We start from the raw sequence: 24,262 nt of genomic DNA on the forward strand, positions 1-24,262 counted from the left end.
TTTATTTAGAAGAAATCACATTGAAAGTATTTTTTGGACTTTCCTTTGTTACTCCAATTACTCAGCATTGTCATGAACTCAACCACAGAGTCACCTATAACCCTCTACTGTTGTCCTTCTGGCTGTCTGGGTTTGCATTTCATGAACCTGCCATTGTTTATTTGCCTGTTTTCCTTCAGATGGCTGTTTGCTTCATTCTCAGTTTGGGGCTATGAGAAACACCTGTTGTGCACATCTTTGCCCATGAGGCTCTCAGGGAGGGCTCTGGAGCTGGCATTGCCTGCAGGGCTCTGCTTTGTTGCAGGGAGTTCCTGCCAAGGCTTTTCAGAGGGTCTGTGCCCAGCCTGAAGGTACACACTGTACTTTGCCCTTGCATCAGGCACTTTCCATGTGCTTGCTTCTGTGTGGCTCCACATTCTGGAGAATTTATTCAGATCTGTGCTGCAAATCCATTTCACTGATTCTCTCTTTAGCTGTGTCTACATCAGCTGTTAAGCATCCCATGATGCAGCAGTGTGGGCACAGGGCAAACTCTTGAAAGATGACAGTGTAGGATAGCGGCTGCTTCGCCTTCCCTGTGCCCTTCCCACACTGTCCTCCTGGGCTCACTCCCAGCCATCGATCTTGAACACCAGTTTATGGAACTATCTGCACAGGAAAGCAGAAACAGCAAAAGGCCCTGCTCAGGCTCTGCCCGCATCCCCTCTTGCACACCCGCCAAAGCTCTTTCCTTGGGGCCTGTGCAAGCTTCCCAGCTGCTTCTCATTTTCTGTTTACTCTGCTCATGGGCCAGTGGGGTGATGTCTGGGGGGGAGTCTGGTGCGTTTTGGGCATTGATGGCCACCCCTAGGCCCTACTTCCCAGACGCTCCCCCCAGCCCCTCAGCTCCAGAAGTGGAAGCGTTTACAGCAGGGCTTTGGGAATGGGGCTGTGTCACTGTGGGCATAGCAGCTGGTACTACTACAATATCCTCACAGTGACACGAGCCCCCACAAAATCCTCCTATCCGTGCGGGAGTCACTGAGTCCCCCCTTGCTGTCTCTGGCTAGTTCTCCTGCTGATACCATGATTTCCAGGGGGTTTTTGTCTGAAACTCAGGGTGTGTTGGAGAGGACTCTGAGCCCAGTGCTGTACAGGGGGCTCCTCCTTTGTCATGGGGGAGTTGCGTGGACCCTGTTTTTGGTTAAGGGAAGCATTTGCTGGTGAGGGAGACCTCCCCTCCTCTCTTTCTCAGGAGCCTCCTCTGATGCCGTTGCCTGGTGTTTCTCAGGGCTGGGGCTGGGGGCTCAGCAGTCTCTGCCCTGTTCCAGGTGGGGCTGTGGGTCTGTACTATTTCCACATGGTGTTCTGGGGCCGCCAGTGAGGGGCTCGGGATGTCAGCGGCTGGTCTCTGTCCCTGTGGTCTGGGCTCCGGTTCACTGCTCCCCTGCCCTCCAGGTCGGTCACTGACTCAGTTACTATCCAGCGGGCTCTGTGGCTGTTCAGTGGTGGCTGCAGGTCTCTTCCCAGGAGAGGCCTGCGAGAGGGCTGGGCTGTCTGGGAGCCCTGCATTCTCCCGTGATGTTGCTGCCTGGATCCCTCGTCTTTAGAGGGAGTGCCGAGCCTCCCTGCAGGTGCGGGCAGTGAGAGACACAGGCGGACGTGCATCAGGGTGCTGGAGGCCGATTTCTTTCAGTGCCTTCTGCCTGTGGAAGGGCTGAGCTCCCTGCTTCTGTGCACAGGAGGCTCCCGTGTAACCGGGTAGTGAGCGCAAGGGCCTGCATGGGGAAGACTTGGGTGAGCCTTTGTCCTGGAAATACCAGGGCTGGGTCCAAGAGGGGAGCGGGGCCTAAGTGTCCAGGAGGAAGGTGAGGGCATGGGCAGTGTGGGGGTGGGAGTGCACAGTCAGTGCCATGGCTCAGGGGCCCCAGGAGAGGAAGAGCTCGAGTTGTGGGCAGGAGGAGGCAGGGGGTAGGCACAGAGGGTAGAAACTGAGGCTCTGGCAGCAGAAAAGGGGAGGGCCTGCATGTGCAGGGTTGGCCTGGGAGGGGTGTCTGGAGGGCGGGACAGGGGTCTAGGTGGAGACCAGGGTGTGGGCTGCAGGGATGGGACCCCAGGGTTGTCTGGATGGGCAGGAAGAGCAGCGGGGTAGAAAGGGCTGGAGGCAGGGTTGGGCCTTCCCAGGGTGTGGGGTGCAGGGAGGGGCTGCACAGGCTGTTCCCCTGAAGGAGGGAGGAGGGAAGGAGCACAGAGGTGCTGGGAGCAAATGGAGAGGGAAGTGGCAGCGGCCCGAGTGCCAGGCGGTCCCAGTTTGGGGTTGATCTATGTGGAACAGCTCCCTGGCCCGTGTGTAAGTGGTTGGGGGAGGCACGGAGGTCTGGAGCTACAAGCAGTGGCAGGAAGGCAGGTCCCAGTCTTGGGGGTCTGGAGCTTATCTTCTTCCTGTGAACTGAGTGTGGGCAGCAACTATGGGCGGTGCCCTGGACCTGTGGTCTGGTGGAGTCCAGGCCTCCCAGGGACAGCAGGGCAGCCAGGGCTAGAGGAGCCTGAGGGGCCAGGTCAGGGTGGCCCTGGGGCCACTGCCTCCACCTTTGACCAGCTCTGCTGTGGGGATCTGGGCATGAGACCCCTTCACCCAGGAGGGGAGGCGCGTGAGTGAGACCCTAAGTCCATACCCCATGGGGGGCTCTGACCCTCCTGCATAGGGCCTGGACAGGGGTGGGTGGGGTGTGCAGGTGGGGGGTGGGGAGCCCAGACTCTCCCAGACACAGCCTGCTCTGCTCCAGAATGTGGGCTTGGGCACTGCAGGCTGGCTGGGTCTGGGCTGCCTGGTGTGCCTGTGGTGGCTGCATTCCCATATCTGGGACTGAGGCCCAGTGAGGACCGGGAGGAGCCTGAAGGGGGCTCCATGGAGGACCTGCCTTGGATGACACCCCTATCTTAGGAAGGACATGGTGGGGTCCAGCTGGGAGGAAGGGAAGTGGGCCACCTCCTGGGGGTCTTCCACCCCCACCACCTCAGCCTGGGGCCTCTGTGCTTGGCGACATGCCAGAAGTTCCTCCCTGCCCAGACCCCAAAGTCTGTGCTGCCGCAGGACGGGAAGGAAGGGCCTGTGGCCTGGTCGAGGTTGGGGCCACACTGGTGTCCCCTAAGCCCGAGTCTGGTCTCAGGGCCCGCCCCGCAGCAGGCCCTGAGTGAGGGACAGAGACAGGGGCGGGTCTTTGGTCCTGGTGGACTCTGGGGTGGATTCCAGTGGGGAGTCATCAGGGTCGGGGTCCCCCAGGGTGTTGGGGTGTCTCTGCTCCTGGAGTCGGCTCTGAATGTGGGGTTTGTGCCTGTGCTGCCTGGGGTTGATGTTGGGAGGTGCCAGTGACTCCTGTTTCCCTGAGGGACTCTTGTCGGTGGTAGGGTCAGCTCTGGCCAGGGGCACTGGGGCCATAGCAGTAGGATGGGGTCCAGCCCCTTCCATGACCCCCTGTAGCCCCGGTCCCTGTCCTCACCATTCAATGGGGACTCCATTGTGCTCTGGGTGCTGGGGGTCATGTGAGCTGAGTAGGACCTAGGTGCGGGGCGGCTGCTCCCCTCTCTGGCGCGGCCTCCAGCAGTGGCCAGGAGACAGTTTTGGACACAGTTTTTCTCACAGTGGTTGTTCCAGTTATACCCACTGTGACTCGGGGCTGTTCAGAATCTGCCCAGGCGCCCTGAGCTCTGGGGCCTCCTGGATGGGGGCTGGGCTTGTGGGCGGCATCTCCTTTGGGGGCTCTGGAGGCTGGGGCTCGCTTTAGTTGTGGGGTGAGCACTGGGAGCCCCAGCTAGTGGAACACCCACAGAGACAGGGGCCTGTACACATTCCGCCCCAGTGTGTGGGGTGGGCCCAGGCCCCTCTGGGCAGGTCAGCTTCAACGGGGAGGGTGCTTGGGTCCTGCTTGTTTTCCTCTGGGTTAATGGGATTCATCTCCTGGCCCCAGATCCTCACAGGCTGCCCCTGTCCCTCCAGCAATGCAGGACATGGCAGGTCACCCTGGAGGGAGGCATGTTCTGGCCTGGGTGTCAGGTGTGGCACCTCAGATCCTCCATGCGTGCTGTGGGCTGAGCAGGACAGCAGACGACCCCGGGCCCCCACCCTGTCTACGGACATTTTTTGCTGCGGCAGCTGTGGGAGCTGACAGTGTTCACAGCCACGCCACGGTCATCATTGTAGTCAAGGCTTTCTAAAAGTTTCATTGTGAGGAAGCCTCCTATTAAACGGTGCCTCGGCCCTGCTTCCTGAGGGTTACTGCTGAGTCCCCGATTTCCCGCAGAGGCGACGAGAGGAGAGCAGAGGGAGGAGGAGGGGGATGAGCTGGGCCCCGCAGAAGGGGGTGCTTGGGTTGGGGTCTGTGGAGTGAAGATCTGGGCTCCTAGGGGCCACCCAGGCAACCATCCTCCCTGTTCACACCTTGAGGGTCCCAGCAGGAGCCAGGTGGGGAGACTGTGAGGAGAGGGCCTGTGTCTTGTCTTCCTTGGGCCGTGGGACAGGGTGGAGGTTGAGGGCGTCTTTCCCAGGGGATCACAGAACAGCACCTCTGCTGTGGGGGGGCATCCAGCATGGGGGGCTGGGCTGTGGGGTGCAGTGCAGGAGGGGGCGTGCACGGGAGGGGTGTGGCCCAGTCATTCCTGCATTCACAATCTTTCTTGTCCTGGGCACCTGCACTAGACCCTGGCCTGGAGGGGGTGGCTTCCTAGCCTGCAGCGTCCCTGGAGTCTGCTCTGACTCTGGACCTGGAGACAGGAGCCAGGCAGGAGGTCAGCAGCCTCCTAGGACAGCAGGAGGGCCCAGACCAGTGCCTAGCAGACTTCTGCTGGAGTGGGGTCCCCGGGGCAGGGCGATAATGATTTCTAGAAGTGTCTGTGTCTCTGAGTGTGCAAGTTTGTCCAAACTGTCCACCAGGTGTGGTCAGGTAAACACAGGCAGACTTGAGTTTAGGTGGAGGAAACTGAGTTTTGTCATTAACTCCCTACCGACTCTAGCGGAATGAGCCAAGCTCCATTATCATCTGTGCAGAGGCCACAGCCTTGTAAAGGGAGGTGGTAGGGGGAGCAGGGAGGGTGCTCAGGGCTCAGTTGTTGGGGAAGGGAAAAGTTGCCCAGTGCTGGTCAGCGTCCCTGGGATGGGGCCCATTGTGTCCATGCTGGCCACTGTTGAGGTCAGGATTCTGTCCTCCCAGAGCCTGGAGACACAGGCCCCATCCTTCCCAATGGAGACACTTCAGGGAGCGGCTCTCAGGTCCTGAGAAAGACCTTCCTGGCCACAGGAGACACACGGACATTGGGAACGGATGGAGGAAGGACGTGCAGTTGCAGCCTTTTCAGCAGACGCCCTGAGAACGGGAGGTCGAGAGTTGGAGCAAACGGTCAGTTCTGGTGCGTGGAGCTTTCTCAGGCAGGTGTTAATGGGGCTGGGGTCAGCCTAGGGGTGTGACCTGAAGCCACTGGAAGCCTTGCTGGGGTCTGGCTCTCTCTTGGTGCAGGGGGGTGGAGGGAGCCCTGACAATAGAGCACTGGGGGGCCTCCAGGAGACCATCCCTGCAGCAGCCGGGCCATGCTCTGAGGACCAGGAGACCATCCCTGCAGCAGCCGGGGCATGCTCTGAGGATGTGGGACGAGGACCCCCACTGTCTCTGAGTGTAGGGTGGTGACTTCTTTGCACAGACTGCCCAGGGGTCCCCCAGGGGCACAGTACAGGTATCCCTGGGCTGCAGGGCTGGGGGACATGAGAGCGGCTCTCTGGGCTTGGCAGCCACCTCAGGTGGGATCAGAAGGGGAGGCAGTGCCTGGTGCTTCCCCTCCAGGCCTCTCTCCATGGTGTCCAGGGTAGTTTCTGGGGCTTTGGTGCCAATTTCTCAGGCCAGGGTCCACCCTTCCTGGTGCTGTGATGCTTGGGGGCTCTGGAGGAAGCTCCAGCTTTGGCCACTCCTGCACTGCCTGGGGCTCCAGTCCTGCTGCGCCTTGAGGGGAACCCAGGGCCCCAGCCTTGGCCCTGTAAGGTCAGATGGGGGCTGGGCTCCAGCATCCTGCCACTTGGTTTAGTTCCTAAATTACAGGGAGGCAGACTCTGGCTGAGCTCAAGACCTGTCCCCAGGCTCTGCACCAGAGCAGGGTCCCCCAGCAGAGGTTGTGTGGAGCTGGGCAGGGTTCCCACTTTGTAGGGAGTTCCCTGGACCTGGCGACTCAACCCTCAGCCTCCTTGATGATAAATGATGCGTCCTGTGACTGTCTTGGCCCAGACCATCAGGTGGCCTCCTCACCTACCCCTTTTCAGACAGGGCCTCAGACCTAAGGCAGGAGCACCCCCTATGCCAGACCTCCTGGGTCACAGGATATGCACAGACATCGGGAAGGGATGGAGGATGGATGGAGGAAGGACGTGCAGTTGCAGCTCTTTCTGCAGATGCCCTGAGAGAGGAGGTAGGAGCACCCTTGCTGTGCTTTGAATGCTTCTCTCCTCCAAAATTCATGTTGAAATTTCATTGCCATTGTAACAGTATGAAGAGTGATTAGGTCATAAGGTCCCCACCTCATGGGTGGGATTGGTGCTGTTATAAAAGGGTGAGTTCGGCCCCCTCTTGCTCTCTTTCTTGCCTTCCGCCATGTGATGACACAGCAAGAAGGTCCTCGCCAGATGCTCCTGGACTTGCTTTGGACTTTCCCTTGCTCTTGGACTTGCTCTGGCACCTGTGCTCTTGGACTTCACAGCCTCTAGAACTGTGAGAAATAAATTTCTGTTCAGTATAAATTTCCCAGTCTTGGGTATTCTATTATAATAGCACAAAACAGTCTAAGACAACCCTGTATTCAGACCTAAGGTGAGATAACCCCTACCCATATCTAAGGATCCCCTGCTCCAGACCTTAGTGGTGAGGTCAATACAGGACTCCCTCTTAGGGAAGCCCTGACAGCGATGCCTGGGAAGGCATCTCTAGGGCCCAGTGGGCCAGGGGAGGCCCAGGACACACCTGCATCATCTCTCATAATCCCTCCATTCTGTTATAACAGGAGCATATGCTTATAGCATACTTTAAAAATTAGCCCAAAACTGAAGGTAAGCATCGATTAATTGATGGACTCCTTTTCACGGTTTGGTCTTTGTATTTACACCAGTCATCTCACAATGCGTGTTGAGCTTTGCACCCTTTTACCAAATGAGGTCACCCCATGAATGCTGTCATGTTATCACAGATATGCGGTAAGTATAATTGGGAATGTTTGCGGAATAATCCCACTAATTTTACACCACAGTCATCTCACAATGTGTGTTGAGCTTTGCACCCTTTTACCAAATGAGGTCACCCCATGAATGCTGGCTGTCTCATTATCACAGATATGTGACAAGTATAATTGGGAATGTTTGCAGAATAGTCCCACTAATGTATGCACCATAATTTCTTCAGGCACTATCTTGCTTTCAACTATTTTATAATTATAAATAATGCTCTGAAGAATGTCTGTTCACAAAGTGTTTTCCTCATGTGTGCTAGCCATTTCTTTTCTTTTGGAAATTGTGTTATATCCTTTGCCTAGTTCTTAAGGGATTTGTTCTTTTTCTTATTAGCTTATGTATGTTGTTTGCATAATAATGGTACAAGACCTTTACATATTAGATTAATATTATTTGAGTTTATTATTTACTCTTAAATTTTGATGATTTTTAAATGTAAAGAATCTGTAAAGGTGTTACCTAGCTTCATGATTTGGGTTTGCAGTGAAGCCTGCCCAACTTTGGGCAGCTGTCTGGGCCTGTGTTTCCAGAGCTTGAAGGAGTCTCTGCTTCCCTCTGGAGGGCTGGTGTGATATCAGTGTTCTCTGTCCAGGCCTGGGTGCCCTCCTGGGTCTGAGCTTGGGCTGGGATCTTAGATGTCTCAGAGAAATTGAGACTCTATTAATCATCTGAGTCTTTCTATTTCTGGTGAGATGATCATGGGTCATCACTGGCCTGAGTGGTGGGATGAGCTATAAATAGTTCTTAATTCCCAGTGTAAGTCCTTGTTCAATAAGATGGACAGAATTTGGCCTTCTAGGATGTCATTTATAACATTTGGCTCTTTGCCAAAATGCAAATTAGCCCATGTTTTACTCTGGGGACTGTGGAGTGTGATCCCTTTCATAGACTTTTCCATATTCCTCCAAATCCTGGAGCAGTTCTTATGGGAACTGATTAGTTTTGTGAAATTCTAAACTTCACCCATAAAGCCATCTTGGCCTGAAGTCATCTGTGAGGGCAATTATTTAATCATCTTAATGCTTTCTTGAGGATTATTGTTCCAATTATGATTTCCATTTCTCCTTGAGTCAGCTTTAAGTTTTATTGCTAGAAAAGAAAAATGCCAACTTGCCATCATCTCTGCTGTCACTGTTTTGTGTTCAACAATTGCCTTCTCTATCTGCTGTGTCTTTCTCAGCACAGAAGCTGTACTGTCATTAAACAAAGCAATGTATCCAGATCACTCAGAATCTATGCCTGTCACGGGGAGCAGGAGAAGAGGGTGAATGAAGAGCCACAGCATGGCAGGGGAGCCACTGCAAGGATGCTGAAACTCGTGTGAACAGAGTTGCTGTAGGCAGGCCACCATGGAACCTTGTGGGGGAAGCACTGCCTCTTAGGGATGGCAGTGAAAATGAGAGAAGAGGGTGGCATTGCCTCCAGATGGAAGATGTAGTGCTTTGCCTTGCTCCTTGGTGCATGGAGAGGGAAAGGGATGCTGCTATAAAGTTCCTGGCTGGACTTTGGCTTGATAAGGCATGGGCACCTTTGGGAGTATGAGGGTGGGTGGGTTTGTGCACATCTTCCATGAGGAGCTGTTAGTATTGGGGCAGACGTTTCAAGTATGGCAAACAAAGGATGTTCTGCATGGGGAAATGTGGTGACACCCATTTCACAAGGACAGCTCACATAGATTGAGTGCTCAGGAAGGACCAGCACCATACCCAGTGCCTGATATATATCATCACAATTAGTCCTTGCCTCAGATGCAAAAGGAAGCCATCGCCATCATCATCACCACCATCATCATCATCCTCCTGTGCAGATGGAAAGGCTGAGGCATAGAGAGGTGACGGAATCTGCCCAGGACTGCAAGCCTGCTGGTGGCAGAGCCAGGTTCCACTGGAATGAAGGCTGTCATCCTCGGATGGCAGGGTAGGCAGGTGGCTAGAGCTCACTTGGGAGAAGGGGAAAGGACACTGACTTTGGCTAGGGATGGAGCAGGGCTTGGGCTGGCTTTCCATGCACGGGCAGCGGGCGTGGCTCATGGCTGTGCTCCAGCCCCGGGTGTGGACATTGAATCTTCCAGGTCTACCCTAGGCTATGGGTCTGGACAGCACTGTGATGGAAAGAAGACACTCTATGTCCTGCAGTCTGTGACCAATGATGTGACTGTGGGAATGGCGCTGGCATCTGGCTGCCACTCTGGGATGGGTGGCCAGCTGCCATCAGGCCCCAGGATGGGACCACCATGCGACTTCTTCCCTCGCTCCTCCAGCTCAGGTCCAGAGCCCCAGGAGGACCAGCAAAGCCTCTCGAGCCGATGGCAGCTCACGTTCTGCCTTGTCAGCTACTCCTCTCCTGGGCAACATTGGCTGCTTGCTGTGGCTCTCCCCGGGGTATGTGACTGCCTCTGTGCTGGGCACCTGGCCTGGGCTTTCCTTCTGGGCCTGGGCAGTTGGGCTCAGCTTGGACCCAGGCAGCAGCCACAGAGGGGCCCATGGAGGTGACAGAGTTGCTTCTATGATGGTGAACGGGCAGCTGTGACACGGGGGAGGCGACCACTCCTTAGTTTCCAAGTGCTGCGGTCAGGGCCGGGGCCAGCAAAGTCCCTCCCATATTTAAAGAGCGGGTTTGGGTTTGTCCCAGGAGGACATAGTCAGGAGCCCATACTGGGACATGCCTCCTCCAAAGTTCAGCCTGGACCCCAGCCTCTGCCAACGGCCCTGCTCCTTAGCTAACCCCAGCTTGCTCCTGGGTTCCACGGTGGAGTCAGATGTTTCTGGGCACTTTCACCTTTGTGCCTTAAATGCATGTTGAGGACTTTAAAGAATTGTGGAGAAATAGGGCTGTGGCAAAGGCAAGTGACAACCGGGAACAATGATCCCACACAGGTTGCTGAGGCCTGGGCCCCAGGGGCGTGGGTTCATCCTTCCGCCTGGGCTTTGGTGGGAGGGGCAGACTCTGTGGTCTGAGACACAAAAAAACCCAAAACAAACGTGTGTACAGACACACAGCAGAGCCACACAGACACTTGTGCCCATGCACACACTCACAGGAGGCCCATGGACTCCGCACAGGGAAGAAACTCCGGTCGACAGTGGAAGGTGCTGCAGCAGGGACTAACCCCCAAGCCCTGCCTGCCTCCCGTTGCCCACCTGGCCCTGGCTTGATGGGCTCATCTCATGCTGTGGCCGGGGGCCTCTTGCTTCCTGCAACCCCTTGCTGGACTGGGGCCTGGGCCTCTCCTGGGCTGTGCCTAGGGTTTGTAACCCAGGGCCTGTGCCAGCGTGCACAGAGCATCTCTCCCTGGGAGGCTCGGGGCTGCCTCCTCGAGCTCTGTGGGCCTGCACTGGCTGGTGAGCCTGTGGTGTGGGTTTTCAGGCTGTATCCTTCTACCTCCTGAGCCCAGGGGTCCCAGGCGCCCTGCAGCTGTCTCCTCGGCCATCCTGTGGGGCCCCGAGGCCTTGCCCTCACTTCAGTGCCCGGGTGCTCAGGCTCTGCCCAGGTGCCAGGAGAAGGTGTGAGCACGAGCCTATCGGACACACCTGGCGACGTATACCAGGTGTCCCACCCCTGCCACCACGGGGCCTCCCGATACGGCAACCACCACGGACCTGTGGGGACCAATGAGGAAAGAGAGAGGCAGGTCTGGGCCAGGCTCACAGGGACTCCGGCATAGCAGACCCTGCCCCAGCAGGCCCCCTTGTCCTTCCTGGGTCCTGGTCCTTCATGAGGAACTAGCCCATCCCTGGTGGGGCTCCCACCCCGCCTCTCAGTGGGCTCCATGCTTGCCTCGTTGGAGTCACCCCTCAGGCAGTCCTGGGATCCTCTCCTTTAGACCCACTGCGCCTTCCTGGCCTCCGGGGCTTCTGCTGGGGGCAGAAGAAATGCCTCCCCAGGTCTGTCTCTGGAGGCTCTGAGGGAGATGGGCTCGGGGGCTCTAGGAGGAGGCAGGGATTCCAGGGTGTCAGGAAGGCAGGGGTGCCGGGTCCCACCTAGTGAAGTAATAAACCGTGGGTCGTGACAGTGACCCAGTGCCCTCACTGCCCAGCCCCGCCTGTCCTCAGCCAGCGCTGCAGGGATCCCAGGCCCAGACTCTGCAGGCCTTCACTGATCCCAGCCACCCCAGAAAAGCTGCAGCCTGCAGGCACCAGCCGGGCCATATGCCCAGTGCCAGCTAGGGCCCACCGCCCATCCTGCACATGGGGCCGCTGGGCAGGTGCCCCTCACACCCCCAGGATGTCAGTGCTCACCTCGAGCAAAGCGCCCCAGCTCGGCCTTGGGAGGTAGTCATGTCCAGGGGGATGATGGAGAGCTGTCCAACCAAGAGAGAGGGAGGGAGGGAAGGAGGGAGGGAGAGAGACAGAGAGAGAGAGAGAGAAAGGAGGTGTGGGCCCTAAGCCTGCCTTAGTGGAGGTGCGCGTGGCCTGCACCTCACCAAGCCTAGCCACTCTCGCGGCTCTGAGTGGCTCACAGGCTTGTGAGGGCCCCATCGCTGCCTGCTGGGTCCCCACCAGGGCTCCCTCTAGGAATGTGCCATGGCTGCTATGACAATTTGCACAGCCCAGTGGCTTAAACACCATTTATACCACAGGTCCAGATGAATCCTACAGGGCCAAGGTCTGGGTGTGCTGGAGGCCGTGCTCCCTCCAGGCTTGCGGGGAGAACTTCCCTGCCTCCTCCAGTCTCTCCATCCCTGAGCTCTTGGCTCCTCCTCCGTCTTCAGGGACAGGGCGTAGCGTCTGCTCTCTCGGCCTCCGCCTCCGCTTCCGACCTCACCTGGCTTCTGTCTATGTCAGTCTCCCTCTGCCAACCTCCTAGAAGGACACTTGTGATTACATTAGGGCTCACCCCTTTAATCCAGGGGCGCCTCTCCGCTTCATGATTTTCAGCTAACTTGCTTCTGCGAAGACCCCCTTTCCCTATAAGGGCACACATTCACTGGTCCCGGGGCTAAGGACCTTGCTCCAAGTCCCTCCACCCATGATGCTGTGCCTTCCAGAAACCTGTCCTCTGCAGCTCGATCTTGACCCCAAGCCTGCTGGTGACCTGAACGTCACAGGGTTATCCCCTCGGGCTGTGTGCAGCACGATGCAATTTCTGGGCCTGAATGTCATGCTCCCTGGGGCAGGACCTTGAGCCTGCAGCACACACTAGGCCACCTGCAGCCTCACAGGCCATGCCCTGGGTAGACAGGGAGGTGCTCAACCCCAGCTCGGGTCCTCTAGTCTGCCTGGCTACCATGCTTCTCATTCTCCTGCATCTGCAGACCCTGGGTTGCCATGTGAGGCAGGGGTGGGGTGGGGCTGAGGGCGTGGCTTTGGTCCCTGGCTGTCCGGATGAAGTACCAGAGTGACGCCACAGCCCATCCCGGTGACATGCTCACCCCCATCCCCCGTGTCCGGGACCCCGGTCTTGTGTGGTCCCTGATGTGGAGTCCTCAGTCCTTAAGATACATCCAGGAAGTCCTGGCCATGAATTGGGGGTGCAGAGTCCTGCAGAGCCGCTGGGCTGGGCTGGTGCCCCCAGGAGATGGAGGCCCTGGTGGACACCCTCCTCCCTCAGAGCTGCGGCAGCTGCCTCCCAGGGGTGGGACCCTGGGCTCAGAGAGAGGCCCTTGAGCTGCAGCTCAGGGGGGTGCGAGGCTTCATGGACTGTGTCCTGGTCCATGTGGTGCACGTGTCTCCACCTCCAAGGAGAGGCTCCTCAGTGTGCACCTCCCCCACATCCGTCCTCTCTGCCGGCCCCGGGCGTCTGAGCAGTCATTCCATGCCAGCACCTCTGCAGCCTGCTGGGCCTCAGGTTCGCTGTGAGGGACCTCCCGGGCCTTCCGCGGAGGTGGAGTAAGCTCCATCAAGGCAGGTGGCTTCGTCCCTTCCTGTGAGTGACACCAGTGATGAAGCGGACCCCTCCACACAGGCATCCTCAGGGCACGGGGCCCTGGGGGCACCTTCCTCCTTTCTTATTTGTTGAGAAAAAAAGTGGCATTGCACCCAGGACGCTGGAGCAGAGCTGACATGCTCGGGAAAGGTCAGAGGTCACTGGGGGTGGGAAGGTCATCCAGTCCAGACTCAGCACCTCGTGGGCTGGTAAACTGAGGCTCAAAGTGCTGGTGCCAGGCCTGAGGCCTCGGGGTGACCCCTGTCTCTGGTTCCCAGCACCTGCCTGAGACCTGCCCCAGGCCCCCATAACCTGGAATTCCCTGTTTCCTTGTCCAGGGCCTGAGGAAATGGCTCCCCAGGTCTGTCTGGATGCTCTGAGGGAGACGGGCTTGGAGGCTCTAGGAGGAGGCAGGGACTCCAGGGTGTCAGGAAGGCAGGGGTGCCGGGTCCCACCCAGTGAAGTAACAAACCGTGGGTGGCGTTTGGGCCTCGCCGCCTTCCCCACTGGGTGTGCTGGTGCTGGCGCTGCTGGGTCAGGGCTGCCCGTGACCCCAGACACCACTGTCCATCCTGTGAGGCTCCCGTCTGGGCATGTCCTGGGTGGATTCCTCCTTTCTGTTAAGTAGCTACATGAGGCAGGGGCTCCTGGATCCAAAGTAAATGACAGGAATTCCAGAGCCAGGTGCATCCACTCAGGGCAGCCAGTGTTGGTGGAGCTGCCTCTAGCACATGGAGGAGAGTGAAAGTCAGCCCGCCCCTCTCATGAGAAAAGAACCTGCGGATACCTCTCAGCCTCCAGCGTTGCAAGTGCAAGGCCAGTGGAGTTAATCTGCAACATGCACGAGGGCGTGCGTCAGTGGCTGTGTGCAGGAGTGTGAGTGAGCAAGAGCGAGAGCGCATGGCTCCTGCTGTACCTCAAGGTGTGGGCTCCTGGTGGCTGCTCAGCGTTCCCAGGAGTGAGAGGCCTCATGTATCCTAGGCTGCCTGAGATTTCTGTGTGCTGATCGCATCCTCAGTTTCTTGTCCACCTCTTCACTGGCAAGAGTCCCAGGCTCCAAGGACACCCTCCTTGCACATGATTGGGTGTTCGTGGTGGCCTGGGCTGTGTCCTCCCCTGGGGATGAGGGTTGGGTGTCCAAGATGCCCTGGGCTGTGTCCTCCCCTAGGAATGAGGGCTGGGTGTCCAAGATACCCTGGGCTGTGTCCTCCCCTGGGGATGAGGGTTGGGCGTCCATGGTGCCCTGGGCTGTTTCCTCCCCTGGGGATGAGGGTTGGGTGTCCATGGTGCCCTGGGCTGTGTCCTCCCCTGGGGATGAGGGTTGGGTGTCCATGGTGCCCTGGGCTGTGTTTCCTTGGGGATGAGGGTTGGGTGCTATGGCATCCTGGGCAGGTGCTTCCTTTCTGCACAAGGGTTGGGTGACCATGATGTCCTGGCAATGGCTTCCCTGGGTTGCCTCTTTTCTGCCATGTGGGAAGAGCAGGGGAAGTTTAGTTGGTCTCAGCACATCATTCTCTCAGGATAAGTACAAGAGTGTCTGAGCTGTGAGGCCAGTGCTCCAGCTTTGAAATTGTCTTCCCCACCCTCACCTCCATCCCATCAAAGCCCGACACGTCATGTGGCAGCAGCGATGTGGGTGTTGGCTGTTCTCTTGGGCTGGGGGTTAGCGGTGGATAGGGAAAGGAGAGATGCTGGTCAAAGGGCATGAAGTTTCTGCTGATGGGAGGAGTCAGTTCTTTTGATCTGTTGCACAGCATGGTGACTATAGTTAACAATAATGACTATTTCAAAATTGCTAAAAGATGAGATTTTAAATGTTCTCACCACAAAATGATAAGTGTGTGAGGTGATGGATATGCCACTTACCTTGTTTTAATCATCCCACAATATAGACAGGCATTGTCACTTTGCATTGCACCCCAGGAATTTTCACATTTGCTTTTTTGTCAATTAAAAATAGAGACACAAAAGGAGAGAGGGGAGAGCAACAGACACTTCATGGAACCGTGGGCTTCTGCCTCTGGGTAAAATAAACTGCAAAAAGGATTCCCAGGAAACAGTTCCCTCTTTCAAAGCCCTTGGTTACAGGAAGCTGGATTTGGGAAATCTGCCTGGATGACATTCACATGAACGGGCACATACAGGAAAACCATGGTAACGTAATTAGAATAGTCAGAGAAAAGTAGCCAGAAATGACCTTCACATGAACGGGCACATGTAGGGACTAGCCCCACAGGGTCGGTGAGTCTCTCCCCATGTGCGGCGACCAGAGAGTGTAGAAATAAAGACACAAGACAAAGAGATAAAAGAAAAGGCACCTGGGCCTGGGGGACCACTACCACCAATGCATGGAGACTGGTAGTGGCCCCGAATGTCTGGCTGTGCTGTTATTTATTGGATACAAGGCAAAAGGGGCAGGGTAAAGAGTGTGAGTCATCTCCAATGATAGGTAAGGTCATGTGGGTCACGTGTCCACTGGACAGGGGGCCCTTCCCTGCCTGGCAGCCAAGGCAGAGAGAGAGAGGAGACAAAGAGAAAGACAGCTTACGCCATTATTTCTGCATATCAGAGACTTTTAGTACTTTCACTAATTTGCTACTGCTATCTAGAAGGCAGAGCCAGGTGTACAGGATGGAACATGAAGGCAGACTAGGAGTGTGACCACTGAAGCACAGCAACACAGGGAGACGGTTAGGCCTCCGGATAACTGCGGGCGGGTCTGACTGATGTCAGGCCCTCCACAGGAGGTGGAGGAGCAGAGTCTTCTCTAAAATCCCCTGGGGAAAGGGAGACTCCCTTTCCCGGTCTGCTGAGTAGCGGGTGTTTTTCCTTGACACTTTTTGCTACCACTAGACCACGGTCCTCCTGGCAACGGGCATCTTCCCAGATGCTGGCGTCACCGCTAGACCAAGGAGCCCTCTAGTGGCCCTGTCCGGGCATAAGAGAAGGCTCACGCTCTTGTCTTCTGGTCACTTCTCACTATGTCCCCTCAGCTCCTATCTCTGTATGGCCTGGCTTTTCCTAGGTTATGATTATAGAGCGAGGATTATTATAATATTGGAATAAAAAGTAATTGCTACAAACTAATGATTAATGATATTCATATATAATCATATCTAAGATCTATATCTGGTATAACAATTCTTGTTTTATGTTTTATTATACTTGAACAGCTCGTGTCCTCTGTCTCTTGCCTCGGCGCCTGGGTGGCTTGCCACCCACAGGCACATACAGGAAAACCACGGTAACGTAATTAGAATAGTCAGAGAAAAGCAGTCAGAAATGACATTCGCATGAACGGGCACATACAGGAAAAACACGGTAACGTAATTAGAATAGTCAGAGAAAAGTAGCCAGAAGAATTTGCAACGTGCCCTTGTAACACCAAATTTGATCAGTTTTTAAAAAATGATCGTTATGTAGGTGATTGAGAAGTAAATGTATTCTTTTTTAAGGTAAAAATTTGGACCTTTATCATGCATACCCCCCTCTGTGCTCTTCAAATCAACATCATTATTAATATCCATACATTTTTGCTCATCTGAGTCAGCACAGGCTGAGGCTGTCAGAATGGACACCTTTTGGTTGTTGGGTTTCTGTCAGTTTCTGAGGTGAAGCTGCGTGATTGAGAACGTAGCTCTTGGCTGCCATCTCGGGGATTATTAAGGACTGTGAACTCTATCCACAAGCCATGACAATATCTGTCCCACCGAATGCTCCCTCCAACACACTCTTACTCCCGTGATGTGTGTTAAGGGCTCCGATGATGCTGAAAACAGCACAGGATGTGAAAAGGCAGGAACAGTTCTGAAGTCAAAGGCTGATGTCCTGTTTCTCTTTCCCTCTGTGACCGACTCCCTTCCCAGTGGTAACAAGTACCCACAGCTTGGTTTGAATTTCTGCACGCTGCTGTCTGTGCACTCGCTCACACTCACACACACAGCATGCATGTGGGCGATGCTGGGTATTTTGTGTATGAGTGGGATGCGCATACACACATCTACATCCACATCATGCCCATGCATCTGTAACTTGCTTCTCCCGTGTAAGAACACTTCTTAGAGTTTGTTCAATGCATGTGTCTGTGCGAATGACTGAAGGCATTTCTAACCCATTTTAAAGATGGCTACGTAGGACCATATGGATGCTGTACTGATGTCATTTGACCACGTCCATTGTTTCCATCTTTTGGGCTGTTCTTGTGTATTTTACTTTCTGTATAACACTGTGACATTGAGAATTGCTACCTGCAACAGTCTATTTGCTTTACATTAAATTTGTAGGCTAATTTGTGTACTTTCAGAATGTGAAAGTTTTCTCCTGAGGAAAATGGGGTAATTCATGTTTATTCAGGTTTTCTTCTTGTCTTCCCATGTGCTTTCTAGTTTACTTTATAAATAATGATAACGTACTCTTATGATCTCTCAGTATATGTAAAGCACAAGTCAAAGAATTTGGTGTGGGTTCTTTATTTAAATCTTCACAACACTAATCAGTGGCAGAGTGTGGATCCTTGTCCCCAGCACGGGACTAGCCAGTGGCAGAGTGTGAATCAGACTTCTGGGACCAGTGCCCATTTTCCCAATCACTGCACAATATAGCCTTGGATGGCATGAGCTACCTTGGTGTCTAGGTCGTTTGTTGTTCCCATGAATGGGTTTTCTCTTTAAATTACAGGGCTATGAATAAAGCTGTTTCACACAAATAACATAAGCACAGTCTCACTATTAAAATGCAAATACAAAATAGGAAAATTGGAACTTACTTCCAACAGCTCACCTGCAGCCGATTGTACCTTCCTATATCCTGCTGGCCACGTAGTCATATTTTCTGCTAAGTAACCAGCCCAACTGCAGGGTCTTTTGGGGGTCTCACCCAGGCCAGGCGCAAATCATGTCTTGCAGTCATCAACAAACAATGCTGATGATAAAACCACACAGAAAATACCTTGAAATCCACAGTTACGCAGCAACATTGCTCATTCATACATCCCATTCGTTGACCAAGGGTGAAGGCCAGGCAGGTACATCATTTATCACTTACATGATAGGTGCAGCTGTTTAAGTAGAATTTCTCAGGCCAACTCCAAGCCCGCTGTAACTAAAACTCACAGCATGGTGTTGGAGGGAAATGTTTAGCAGCAAATATCCGCATCCAGACAGAGGAAAGGCCTCAAGTCAATAAACTTAGCTTCCACATTAGGAAACTAAGAAAATAGCAAATTAAACTTACTGTAGGCAGTAGAAAGGAAATAATAAATATCCGAGCGGAAGTCAATGAAATGTAACATAAAAAAACTAGGAAAAAAATCAATAAAACCAAAACCAGTTTTTTAAGAAAATCAACTAAATTAAACTTTAGGCATACTGATTAGAAAAAGAGAGAAGACACAGATGAGCAAGATCAGGGATTTAAGAGGTGCCATCACTACAGATTCTACAGATGTTCAAACTCTAAGAGAGGAATATTGTTTAAAAAATTTTTGACAATAAATTCAACAACTTAGATAAAATAGATACATTAATTGAAAGACACTGGAAAACTCACTGGAAAAGGAACAGAAAATTGAATTTTTAGTTAAAAACTTTCCCACAGTCTGTGTGCAGTGGCTCATGCCTGTAATTCCAGCACTGTGGGAGGCTGAGGCATGAGGATTACTTGAGGCCAGGAGTTCAAGACCAGCCTGGGCAACATAATAAGACCTCAAAAACATGACAAAGTGATTAAAAACAAAACAAAAACAAAACAAAAAAAAACCCAGCTGGGTATGGTGGTACATGCCTGTAGTCCCAGCTACTCTGAAGGCTGAGGTAGGAGGATTGCTTGAGACCAGGAAGTTGAGGCTGCTGTGAGCTATGATCACACCACTGCATTCTAGCCTGGGCAACAGAGTGAGACCGTGTCTCTTAAAAAAAAACCCAAACCACAAAACAAACAAACAAAAACTTTCCCACAAAGAAAACTCTAGGCCAATGACTTCATTATGAAATCTTGCAAACCTTTAAGGAAGATATAATGCCAATTTTATACAAATTCTTTCAGAAGAACGAAGAGGGGGAAATAGCTTCCCAACTCATTCTGAGTCCAGCATTACCCTGATTGCAAAACTAGGCAAAGTTATTATAAGAAAAAACACCCTACAGACTAATCTTCCTTGTAAACATAGATGTAACAATTCTTAACAAATTTTGAGGAAATTGAATCCAACAATATGTAACAATAACAACACATGATGACTAAATGGGGTTTGTCTCAGGAATGCAAAATTGCCTTGATATTAAAGAATAAATAAATGTAATTATTCATGTTAATATAAGAACTGCATAATCATCTTAGTAGACAGAAAGCATTTAATAAATTCTAGCATGAGTGTCACATTTAAAAACTCTCAGAAAATTAGGCATAGGAGCAAACTTCCTCAATGTGATAAAGGGCATTTATAAAAACCCTACAGCTAACATCTGACACCATAGTAAAAGACCAAACTCCAACGTTAGGAAACAGGCAAGAATGTGTGTTTTCACCACTTCTGTTTAACATTGTACTGGAGGTCCTACCTGGTGTAATACAGAAAGAAAAAGACATAAATTTATCCCCACTGGAAAAGAAGAAAATCTGTCTCTATATATAGACCACATGACTGTATGGCAAATCCTATGGAATCTAAAAAGTGCTGCTAAAATTGAGAGGAAATTTAGCAAGTGTGCAGGACATAAGATCAATTCAATTTCCTTGCTGTTTGAAGAACTTCCTTTAGCCAGTCTTTAAGAGTACATCTCGTAGCAAGAATTCTTTTAGTTTTTGTTTATTTGAGAACGTATCCATTTTCTGCTCATTTCGGAAGGATAGTTTCATTGGGTATAGAATTCACAATCAACAATTCTCGAACATTGAAAAATATCTGAGAAAGACTCCAGCATTTGAATTGGCATCCTTGATAGGTAATGCATCATTTCTGTCTTGCTGCTCAGTGCGGTCACCGGGGCAGTGCATGGAATAGATGGTGTTCCGTCCATGTGTGTGACCACTCAACATGTATTCGAGCAGGTGGGCCAGGTGGGCACTGAAGGGGAGGCTGAGTAGGGTGGTCTGGTGAGTGCTTGTCTAAGCAGGGACTTGCCAGAGCATAGCCAAATGCAGGGACAGTGGGGTCACAGAGTGGGAGGATGGTTTGGAGGGAGGGGCTCAAAATGACATAGGGGAGGGAAAATGTACTTATATTTGTTTCTATGTATAAAGGTGATAAGTTTATTGTAGGAAGTTTGTAAATTATAATAATAAAATGATATCCATTCAACTCTACATTATCCAATAGCATGTGCCACTTACAACATTGAGCAGAACGAACAGACTCCCCCGCATGGCTGGGTTCTCATCTCACGGCTGGGGATCCAGATGGGGCATGGCCGTAGCATAGGTGTCTGGCAGGAATCTCCTTAAATCATCCCTGGTCATTTATAAATTCCAACCTGATGAGCTATTATCCACTCAGACCCTACTCAAATCACTCTGCCCTTCCTGACCACCACCCAAACCAATGCCTCCCAACCTGGTCCCTCATTACTAACAGCATGGAGTGTAAGGAACCACCAAGTTCAAAGCAAAGGCCTTAAACACCCTGAAAATAAGAATTCATAAAAACATGAATGAAACTGCCAATTTAAAATATTACCTAAAAAATAAATGTCAAAGGGATGTTTTATTGCCAAGCTGACAAATTTTAAATTATTAATTCAAAGCCATAGTGTATTAGTCCGTTTTCACACCGCTATAAAGATACTACCTGAGACTGGGTAATTTATAAAGAGAGGAGGTTTAATTGACTCATAGTTCCGCGTGGCTGGGGAGGCCTCAGGAAACTTACAATCATGGCAGAAGGTGAAGGGAAAGCAAGGCACGTCTTATGTGGCAGCAGGCGAGAGAGAGAGAGAGAGCAGGGGAACCTGCCACTTTTAAACCATCATATCTCATGATAACTCCCTCACTATCATGAAAACAGCCTGGGAAAAACCACCCTTGATCTAATCACTCCCACCTGGACCCTCCCTGGACACATGGGAATTACAATTGGAGATGAGATTGGGGTGGGGACACAGAGCCAAACCATATCACATAGGAATCTAATAGGAGAATAAGGTAGGAAAACTTCCACATCAGTAACCCTTTATCAGTTGGTAATCCCAACCTGCAAAATAAAACTATGTAATTTTACCAAGATAACGGAATCTTCTCTACAGAAGGACTTTCCAGTGCAAAAGCTCCCCACCCTCACCGTGAAATGCACGTGACCATTTCCAATTTGTGTAAAGTCCTCAGTTAGTACTGAGACTTTTGAAGGTCAGAAATCCCTTTGCTCAGGCTGCATGATCTGGACAAGACGTAAGAATTATTAGCTAATAGACATGCAACAGCTTTTGTGTGAAAGATGTTATAAGACATTTAAGGTATTTGCTTATGATTAGTAAGTATTCGTTGTATCACTGGAGCACATGTGCTTATATACCCTGGAAAAATTTTCATCTTGGAAAAGTATTATTTTGGGGAAAAATATCAGAAAACATATTGTTAATCTTTGTTTATAGAGTCTCAGCCTTCTAAATTTGAAATTATTGGCAGTTTTCCTCCAATTGTAATGATAACCAGCCAATTTAAGGAGGTTTTTCAGTTGCAGAATTTCTATAGAGGTGTCCTCTGCTGAAATTTCAGTATTCACTACTTCTTAAAAACCCATGCCTGGATGGAGAATGACATCAGCAAGATGGATGAAGAACTTAGAGAAGCCTGGTGTTCACCCCCACCCTCCCCATGAGGAAGGAATAAGGCAAAGAAGAAACAGCTAAGGTTTGACTGGAGTGTTGAAGGGAGACTGACGGAGTGCAGTGGAGGTGTGGAAACGCACCCATGGTGATCGGAGGGCAGCATGGAGGCACCTGGCCTTTGCAGCCTTGTCTTCCCCACCCAGATTGGATTAGTCTGGACACAGGAGGGACTTCCCTTGTAGGGAAAAGGTAAGCAGATTTCCCGCCAGCACCCACTGCCACTACAAACATCTACAGCCCTTGCAACAGGAGAATTCCACAGTTTTTGCAAGCCCTCAGCCAAGTTTGGGAGCTGCCAGGAATGATCCCAGATTAGGAGCACAAGGTGCGTACTCCCTGCCCCCATTCATCCACTGTGAGCCTAGCTGCTGCAGCCCAGCGCCACCCTGAGACCGGAGCCGCCTCTGGAGTGCATCCTGCCCTGAGGCTGGTAGCCACTGCCCCTTTCTAGCATTGGGGCTCCATCTTCAGGATGCCCATATCTGGGTGGCTGAATGCCACAACCCTGGCTGTGCAGAGCCTAGGCTGAGGATTGGCCGTGACTCTGGCCCTGCACAGCAAAAAACCCAACCCCTGCTGCTGCATATCCAGCTGGAGGAAGAGCCTGCCAGTCCTGCCCAGGGTGAATCCACCATTGATTTGGCCAAGCTGCTGAGGGCCCTCCCCTGAGCAGGAGAGGCCCCTGAGCCACTGAGCACCTGATACTAACTCCAGGCTGGCAGAGTGGATATGTGCCCACACTTGGGCACCTGAGAAATAGCCCTGTGGCATCCACTCCAATTTCCACAGATATGCTGTTGACTGGCCCAAAGGCTCTGCACCTGAAATTAGGCCTGAGAAACAGCATCATGGGCCACCCCTGGCAGGCACTCCTATAAGCCAGCAAGCAGCTGTGCGCCCATGACCCCGGCCTGAGAAATAACCCTGTGCCCCTGCAGCCCCCCAGCAGACACACACCCAGGCCAGCTGAGGAAGCCATGTGGCCGCGTCCTGGGTCTGAGTAAGAGCCCATGGGGTGGCCCCGGGAGACACATGCCCAGGCCAGTTGAGCAGCCATGCACTTGTGTCCTGAACCTGAGAAACAGCCCTGTGGATTGCCCTCAGAAGCCACACCCCCAGGCCAGCCAAAGAGACTTGTGTTTGCATCCCGGGACTGAGAAACAGCCCCATGTCCCCAACCCTAGTGAGCCTGGCACCAAGTTGGTCAATCCACCATGTGCATGCATGTGCCCCGACCTCAGAAACAGCCTGGTGAGTCCACCTCTAGCAACGTTGCACTTCCACTGCCACAAAGCTCTCAGCCCAGGCCACTGAGACACTCGCAAATGTCACTAATGTGGACGGCAGCTGAAGAAATGACATGGAGACTACATTACTGCGTCGACCTAGAACTAAAGCCAGCACGCCCCGCCACACTGACACCCTGAGACCCGTCTGTACTAGGAAGTCTTTTCCTGCAAAACCTACTCCATTAAATTGCAAGGGATGACTGGTCCGCCAGATGTGTAGAAATCAACGTAGGAACACATAAAACATGAAAAGGCCAGGAAACACGACACCTGAAAAAGACAACAGTCATTCTCCAGTAGCAGACCCCAATCATAAGGAAATATACAAAGTGTCAGAAAAATAATTCAAAAGGATAATCTCAAAGAAACTCAGGGAGATACAATAGTGTACAGATAGAAAATTCAGTGAAATCAGGAAAACAATTTATCATTTGAATGAGGAATTCAACAAAGAGATAAGTATCATAAAAAAGAACCAACAGAAATTCCAGAGTTGAAGAATTCAATGAATGAAATTAAAAGTACAATTGAGACCTTCAAGATTAGACTAGGCCAAGCAAAAGAGTTTCTGAAGTTGAAGACAGATCTTTTGAAATAATTCAGGCAGATGAATAAAAAGAAAAAAAAGAGTAAAAAGGAATGAAGAAAATCCCCAGCATTTATGGGACACGATTAAGTGAACAAATATTTGCATTATGGGTATTCCAAAAGAGTAGGGAAATGGTGTAGAAAACATGTTTAATGAAATCATAGCTGAAAACTTCCCAGATCCAGGAGGTTCACAGAACCCAAAATAGAACTTCTTTGAGGCACACTGTCAAAAGTCAAGTTGTCAAAAGTCAAGTTGTCAAAAGTCAAAGACAAAGAATTCCAAAAACAGCAAGAGAAAAGCATTAAGTCACATATTAGAGAATCTCCATTAGACTAAGAACAGATTTCAAAAATATGAAAAAGGGTTTTCTATGATCTCTGTTGCTGAGCCAAAAAAAAAAAAAAAAACAGTTTAAGACACAGCAAGAAGTTCCATTTTTGCTTAACTCCACACCTGCTCC

General features: G+C 52.0%; 1 pseudogene and 1 gene segment (V, D, J or C); one reads left to right on the plus strand and one right to left on the minus strand.

Moving 5' to 3' along the window:
* LOC100971589 (immunoglobulin epsilon heavy chain-like) overlaps positions 1-24,262 on the minus strand; it is a 394,860-nt gene that overhangs the window by 370,005 nt on the left and 593 nt on the right.
* LOC100979368 (putative uncharacterized protein FAM30A) lies at positions 5,217-6,738 on the plus strand (annotated as a pseudogene).

This window comes from Pan paniscus, chromosome 15, assembly GCF_029289425.2.
Source record: "Pan paniscus chromosome 15, NHGRI_mPanPan1-v2.0_pri, whole genome shotgun sequence".
NCBI lineage: Eukaryota > Metazoa > Chordata > Mammalia > Primates > Hominidae > Pan > Pan paniscus.